Source organism: Drosophila willistoni, unplaced genomic scaffold, assembly GCF_018902025.1.
Source record: "Drosophila willistoni isolate 14030-0811.24 unplaced genomic scaffold, UCI_dwil_1.1 Seg360, whole genome shotgun sequence".
Taxonomy (NCBI): domain Eukaryota; kingdom Metazoa; phylum Arthropoda; class Insecta; order Diptera; family Drosophilidae; genus Drosophila; species Drosophila willistoni.
In genome coordinates, this window is record NW_025814308.1 from 36,019 (window position 1) to 44,138 (window position 8,120).

Genomic DNA, 8,120 nt, shown 5'->3' on the forward strand with positions numbered 1-8,120 from the left:
AGAATTTTTTCAAATTTAAGTAATTTATCTTCGATGTCATTTTCACTATTTATAATTCTGAGTTTTTCATTTACTGTTTTATGGAATCTTTCTACAGAGAGAGAGGCCGTTTTTACTTGATGTGATTTCTAACTTTACATTTTCTTCTTGTAGCCAATTTTTTAGTGCTATACACAGAAATGCTGAATCTTTGTCTGATTTTATTTCTATTGGTTTGCCCATTTCAGTGAATACTTTCATAATTGCTCTCTTGGCTTCTAACCAATCTCTAGACTTTACTTCTACAAGTGTTGCAAATTTCGAGTAAATGTCAATGCATGAAAGGAATTGTAAATTGTCGATCATGTAAAAGTCCATGACGTATTTTTCTCTGATATTAAAAAGTTCTGGTGTTATTTCAAAAGTTAGGTTTGTATTTCTATTTTCTGTCTTTGCGATATTGCATACTGAGCATTCATTAATAATGTTTTGAATTAGGTTTTGAAAATCGGGAAAATAATATTTTTCTTTAAACAAATTAATCGTTTTTTCAATTCCTGGATGTAATAATTCTTTATGTTGTTTTAGGATTATTTCATTAAATTGTGCAAACGTTTGAAGGTCCTCTAACTTAATGCTAGATTTCGAGGTTTTTGTATTTGCGTTTGGTTGTATTATTTCGATAAAAGCTTGATGGAATATGGGAAAATCTTGTTCATTATGAAAATATAGTACAGTGTTCTTACTGCAAAGATATCTTACGATTATATCCCTTGCGTAAGCATTGGTCATTTCTTTGTATGTTATTTTTATGTTTGTTTTGTAAAAGTAAGTTGTTGTTTCTGCTTTGTCTTCTGAACCTCTATTCTATTTGTCTGTTGTAATAATTAATGGGTCTTTCTACTATTGGAATGTAGTTTTCATTATCCTCGTGAGAACTATGTATTGTAGCTGCTGTGCTTTCTGTTGATCCTAAAAAGTTTTCATCTATTTTAACTCTGGAAAGGGCATCTGCTACATGATTTTCTTTGCCAGGTAAATATTTAATTTTGTAATCAAACTCATTTGGTCTTACTTTCCATCTTTGAAGTTTCATATTTGGTTCTTTTATATTGTTGAGCCATACTAAAGGCTTATGGTCGCTTAGAATCTCGAACTTTCTACCGAAAAGGTATGGCCTAAAATATTTGGTTGCAAATACAATAGATAGTAATTCCTTTTCTATGGCTGAATAATTAAGTTCGTGTTTGTTAAGTGTTCTACTACCATACGAAATAGGTCTATGGTCCTGTGAGAGGAACGCACCTAAAGCTATGTTGCTAGCATCTGTGGTTAGGAAAAATGGTTTTTTGAAATCGGGATATGCAAGTATAGGATCATTCATAAGGAGATATTTTAATTTTTCGAAGGATGAAATATAATTTGGGTCGTTTATATTTATTTTAGCTCCTTTCTTTAATCCTAGAGTTAAAGGTTTTGCAATATGTGCAAAGTTGGGTATAAATTTCCTGAAGAATCCGAATAATCCTAAGAATGATTTAATTTCTTTTGGAGTTTTGGGTATCGGAAATTTTTGAATTGCTTTGACTTTATCTGGGTTAGGTTTTTATACCTTCTGTTTCATAAATTCGCATTTGTCGAGTTGGAGTTTAAGATTAGCTTCTCTTAGTTTGTTAAATACCTTTCTGAGTGATAGTATGCGTTCCTCCAATGAAGTGGAGTACACAATGATGTCATCCAGATAAACAAGGCAATCCTTATAAATAAGGTCTTCCAAGAGATTATTCATGCATCTTTGGAATGTTGCCGGGGCATTTTTAAGACCAAATGGCATACGTGTGTATTCGTAATGACCATGTTCAGTTGAGAAAGCTGTTTTTGCAATAGATTCAGGATCCATTTGAATTTGATGAAATCCCTTAGCTAAATCAATGGTGGTAAAGTATTGGCATTTTCCCAGTTTGGCGAGAATTTCGTCCATGACTGGAATTGGAAATTTGTCATCTATTGTGACTTCATTTAGATTTCGATAGTCAATGACTAATCTGAATTTTTGTTTCTTGGAAGCATCTCCTTTTTTTGGAACGATCCAAATGGGTGAACAGTAGGGGGAATTCGATTTTCGAATGATACCCTGTTCAATCATTTCATTTATTTGTTTGTTGACTTCCATATCAAATGTTTGGGGATATTTGTATGGTCGTTTATAGATTGGGTCCTCATGTTTTGTATGAATAGAGTGCTTTATTGTACTCGTAAAAATCAAATTTTCACCTTCGCGGTACTGAATGTCAATGAATTCGCACAAGACCTTTTTTATTTTTTGAGTTTCTTCGTTGTTTAAATGGTCGAGTCTATACTCATTGCTTTCAATTATTTCGTTTTCAATCGCAAAATTTGTTTCCGGGTCCCTTTCTGTGGGTGGGTCCAAAACTTCTATGTTTTGTTCTTCTTCTATTTCTTCAACATCTCTAAAATAAAATGTATAGTTTCCTAATTTTGCGTATTCTTCTTCATAATTTATTTGTGCTTTGCAGGCTTTTAGGAAAGTTCTGCCTATTAACATGTCGTATTTATTTGAAAATTTATGGATATAAAATTTTTGTTATGTCGGACAAAGTTTGCTGGGTGCAAGGAAAATAATTTCTTTTAGTTCTACTGCTCCTTCAATCATGTGAATTTTGGAATCTCCTAAATAGGTTTTGAAATTAAAAAAGTTTTCGGACATTATATTAATTGAAGAGCCTGAGTCGACTACACATCTCAAGGGTTTATTGTTCATCATTATTCTGATGACGGACTTGTCTCTATCTCTTCTTCCGATTGATCCGAGGCATTCTGATAAAATTTTCGGATGTATCCATTTTGCTAATTCCACTATTACTTTCTCTTTGCCTTTTTGTAGGCTGGTTTGCTACATTATTCTTTGAATAGTTGTTTTGCTGTTGACTATTCATTGGATTTTGAGCCCTGTCAATATTTAATTTTTGTTGAAATTCTTGGAATAGTTTTTGGTTTTGTATTGTATCTGATTGTTTTGTTTGAGACGGAGTTGTACTATTGGGTACAAAAGTTTTTCCACCTTTTTGATTCTGATTTTGGCTTTGATTTGATTTTCTTATTTCTGTTATACTATTCTCGTATAACCCTTCTCTTTGAGCTACTTGCTTCAATTTGCTGACTGTGGTTATATCGTATCTAGCTAACGTCATGAATAATCAATCGGGTAATTTTTTTTTTATTACGTCTTTTATAGTGTTATTTAACGCGTTTGTATAAAGAGCGGTGTTATTTGCATCGTTTTCTACACTTAATTTGTTTGTTATAACGTAGGACTTATCTTCTAATTCTGTTACAAACTTAGCTGCATCTCGATTGCACTGAACAGTATGTTATGCTGCCTTATATCATGGGTTGGATATAGGTGCATAATAAAATCTATCCTCCTTATAAACGACGTCAGATTTTCTGGAGCTCCATCGTAATTTGCCACCTGTCTTAACGAAGACAGTGCTTGATTGAGGTGGGCTTCGGTGAGTTCTACAGCCATTTTATTTCTTCTTTTTTTTTGTTTTAGTGGTGTTTTATTTTTTTTATTTTCTGGGTTTTAGTGATGTTTTGTTTTGTTTTTTTTTTCTGGGTTTTAGTGATGTGTTGTTTTGTTTTTTTTTTTTTTTTTTTTTTTGGTTTTTAGTGATGTGTTGTTTTGTTGATCTTCTGGGTTTTTTGTGGTGTTTTGTTTTGTTAATTTTCTGGGTTTTGGTTATGTTTTATTTTGGATTTTGGTTTTTTGTTCGCACACAAGTTGGCGTTTTTGTTCCTCAATTGGATTTAATAGTTGTAACACACAGTTAATATTTTCGCGCACAGTTGGCGTAAATATTTTTTTTTTTTTTTTTTTTGGTTGCAACACACAGTTGATATTTCCGCGCACAGTTGGCAGAAAATATTTTTCACTGTTGTAGACTTTTGAGCACTACCCGTAAGTTCTTGATGTCGGATCGGAATTTTATAGTGATTATTCACTAATTCTATGTAACGCACGGATAACAATTCTACGCGTCGCACGGATAGAATAACAGTTCACTACAATAATTATTCACCAATTCTATGTAACACACGGATAACAATTCTATATGTAACACGGATAGAATAACTTTTTTCCAATCCTACCGACTGCGCCAATTAAATATTCGATTTTCCCAATAAGGAAAAAAAAGATTTTTTGTGAGTTAAAAGCAACGTACTTAATAAAGTACTTAATAAATAATAATTTGAAAGAAAACTTAGAACTGATTACAAAAATGTCTTATGGTTATATTTATAGCTAAATTTGGGAGCCCTTTGGTGGCGTGGTTGATATTTCGACGATTTGATTGGTCCGATTTTAATTGCTGAGTTAGCGTTCTCACGCCTTTGGTTGTTAGGGGGACAATTATTATTTCAAGTGTTCAATTGTTTATGTTAGTTTTTATGGATTAGCGTTCATACGCTTTTGTTTTGAGGGGGACAATTATTACTTCAAGTGTTCAATTGTTTATGTTAATTTTTATGGATTAGCGTTCATACGCTTTGGTTTTGAGGGGGACAATTGTTTATAAAAACGGATGTTTACTTTAACGTTATGAATTTTAGGGGCCGAAATATTTATATGTTATTGGGTATTGGAGTCGGATATATGACTCCCCCATCCTAAAGAAAATAGCCTGTCCTCAGGCGGATACATTGGGATACAGCGAGGGGTTTTTCTCAGCTGTAAATATTGGAGTGCCAATTTTGTGTATAATTTGGGACTCGATTTTTTCAACAATTGGGCTTTCGATTATGTCTGTGGGACCACGATTGTTATTTGATCGAAAATGCTTAATTATTAATTTTTGTGGCATTGCCTTAAACTTATAGATTAAGTATGTAATCAAACTTATTATAGTAAGTATAAAAGTGGTTAATGTAATAGTTTGAAATGCAGTATAATATTTCGTATGTTCGTTAATTATCTCTTTTGTTTGGATAAAGGAAATAGGTTCTAGCCTGGTGATATTGTTTGTTACATAAATGCTTTGGCTATAGTCAAACAATGAATTTATTATTGATATTTCGTTTAGTTGTAAGGCACAATCGTAAATTTTTATTATGTTATTGCCTTCTATTATTAATTCGTTGTTTACGCAATTTTGATTAAGTTTAGTTTTTGGTAGATTCCATGTTACAATTATGTTTGGTTCAATGTAATTAGTTTGAAAATTCTTATATGTCTTAGTGTATTTACAAGTGGTTGGGATTTGATTTAAAATGCCTATTATACATTCGTTAGTTTCTATTTGTTTTGTGTTTTTATTGAACAAAGTGTTGTTATTAAAATAGTATTTATAGTATGAATTTTCTGTCAAAATATTTTTATTTTCGTCTGGATAAGGAAGTATCTCAAAGATAGGGGTTTTTATTATTTCTTGAGGAATGTTTGAAATGATAAATATCTCGTTTGAACTTGGTTTAAGCCAGTTTTTGTATTCAATAGTTTTTCCGAATTAACATGACTTAAGTGATTATGTTTTAGAAGTTTTGGGTTGAAAATTCCTAGTCTAGTGAGCTGCATGCCCATTTCTATGTCTTCAATGTATTCTGTGAAATGCTCAAAATTAAAGATTAGAACTTCTAATCTTACTGATTTTTCTTTTTCTTCCCTGAGGCTGTTTATTACTTCTAAACCTTTATTAACAGTGTCTATTACGTAATTTAGTTCGTTTGCTTGTACGCTATTGCTTTCAAGATTATTTATTTTTTCTTCTAATTCATCTTTATCTTCCTGATCAAGAGTACCAAAAAGATATTTGTATATTGAACCAATTCCGTTAATTAGTCCTCGTTTATTACGTTTTACAATGTGTATTCCATTAATTTCCCTACTTAGTTTTTCTGTTAAGTATTGAATATGGATTAGGTTTTTAAATTCTTGTGCTTGTTGCATTAAATTATTATATGTAATGTCTATTAGAGTTAAATTCACTTTTAAATAATGATATTCAAAGTTTGTCGGTAAGTCCATGGTTCCTGTTTTAAATATTAAGTAACCGTTTGGTGCTTTTACTGGGTTTATGTCAATGGATTGACTGCATGTTGATTTTAATGTTAAGAATAGCATGATGTATAAAAAAGTCATCTTGAGTTGTTGACCTGTAATTAATTAATTGTCGTATTTGCTTTTATTAACTTTCTTTTTCTTCTTGAATTTTGATTTGTAGTGTGTAACTATTTGTCCTCTATTTCTTTCTTCAAAATGTTTGTCGTCTAACTGATTTATTTCTCCGGTCTTTTTGAATGGATTTGTCGTTTTTGACTTTACTAATGGTGCTTGTTTAAATCTAGTGTCGATTTCGAAGTCGTGTCTATCTTCATTTAAATTGTTTATTTGATGCATTTTTCTTGTTTGGGTATTATAGTCGGGGGATCCTGCATAGATAAAAATGTCCGCTGGTGTTCGGTTAGTTGTTTTATGTCTCGTCTTATGGTTGTATACGTAGAGAATTTTTTCAAATTTAAGTAATTTATCTTCGATGTCATTTTCACTATTTATAATTCTGAGTTTTTCATTTACTGTTTTATGGAATCTTTCTACAGAGAGAGAGGCCGTTTTTACTTGATGTGATTTCTAACTTTACATTTTCTTCTTGTAGCCAATTTTTTAGTGCTATACACAGAAATGCTGAATCTTTGTCTGATTTTATTTCTATTGGTTTGCCCATTTCAGTGAATACTTTCATAATTGCTCTCTTGGCTTCTAACCAATCTCTAGACTTTACTTCTACAAGTGTTGCAAATTTCGAGTAAATGTCAATGCATGAAAGGAATTGTAAATTGTCGATCATGTAAAAGTCCATGACGTATTTTTCTCTGATATTAAAAAGTTCTGGTGTTATTTCAAAAGTTAGGTTTGTATTTCTATTTTCTGTCTTTGCGATATTGCATACTGAGCATTCATTAATAATGTTTTGAATTAGGTTTTGAAAATCGGGAAAATAATATTTTTCTTTAAACAAATTAATCGTTTTTTCAATTCCTGGATGTAATAATTCTTTATGTTGTTTTAGGATTATTTCATTAAATTGTGCAAACGTTTGAAGGTCCTCTAACTTAATGCTAGATTTCGAGGTTTTTGTATTTGCGTTTGGTTGTATTATTTCGATAAAAGCTTGATGGAATATGGGAAAATCTTGTTCATTATGAAAATATAGTACAGTGTTCTTACTGCAAAGATATCTTACGATTATATCCCTTGCGTAAGCATTGGTCATTTCTTTGTATGTTATTTTTATGTTTGTTTTGTAAAAGTAAGTTGTTGTTTCTGCTTTGTCTTCTGAACCTCTATTCTATTTGTCTGTTGTAATAATTAATGGGTCTTTCTACTATTGGAATGTAGTTTTCATTATCCTCGTGAGAACTATGTATTGTAGCTGCTGTGCTTTCTGTTGATCCTAAAAAGTTTTCATCTATTTTAACTCTGGAAAGGGCATCTGCTACATGATTTCTTTGCCAGGTAAATATTTAATTTTGTAATCAAACTCATTTGGTCTTACTTTCCATCTTTGAAGTTTCATATTTGGTTCTTTTATATTGTTGAGCCATACTAAAGGCTTATGGTCGCTTAGAATCTCGAACTTTCTACCGAAAAGGTATGGCCTAAAATATTTGGTTGCAAATACAATAGATAGTAATTCCTTTTCTATGGCTGAATAATTAAGTTCGTGTTTGTTAAGTGTTCTACTACCATACGAAATAGGTCTATGGTCCTGTGAGAGGAACGCACCTAAAGCTATGTTGCTAGCATCTGTGGTTAGGAAAAATGGTTTTTTGAAATCGGGATATGCAAGTATAGGATCATTCATAAGGAGATATTTTAATTTTTCGAAGGATGAAATATAATTTGGGTCGTTTATATTTATTTTAGCTCCTTTCTTTAATCCTAGAGTTAAAGGTTTTGCAATATGTGCAAAGTTGGGTATAAATTTCCTGAAGAATCCGAATAATCCTAAGAATGATTTAATTTCTTTTGGAGTTTTGGGTATCGGAAATTTTTGAATTGCTTTGACTTTATCTGGGTTAGGTTTTTATACCTTCTGTTTCATAAATTCGCATTTGTCGAG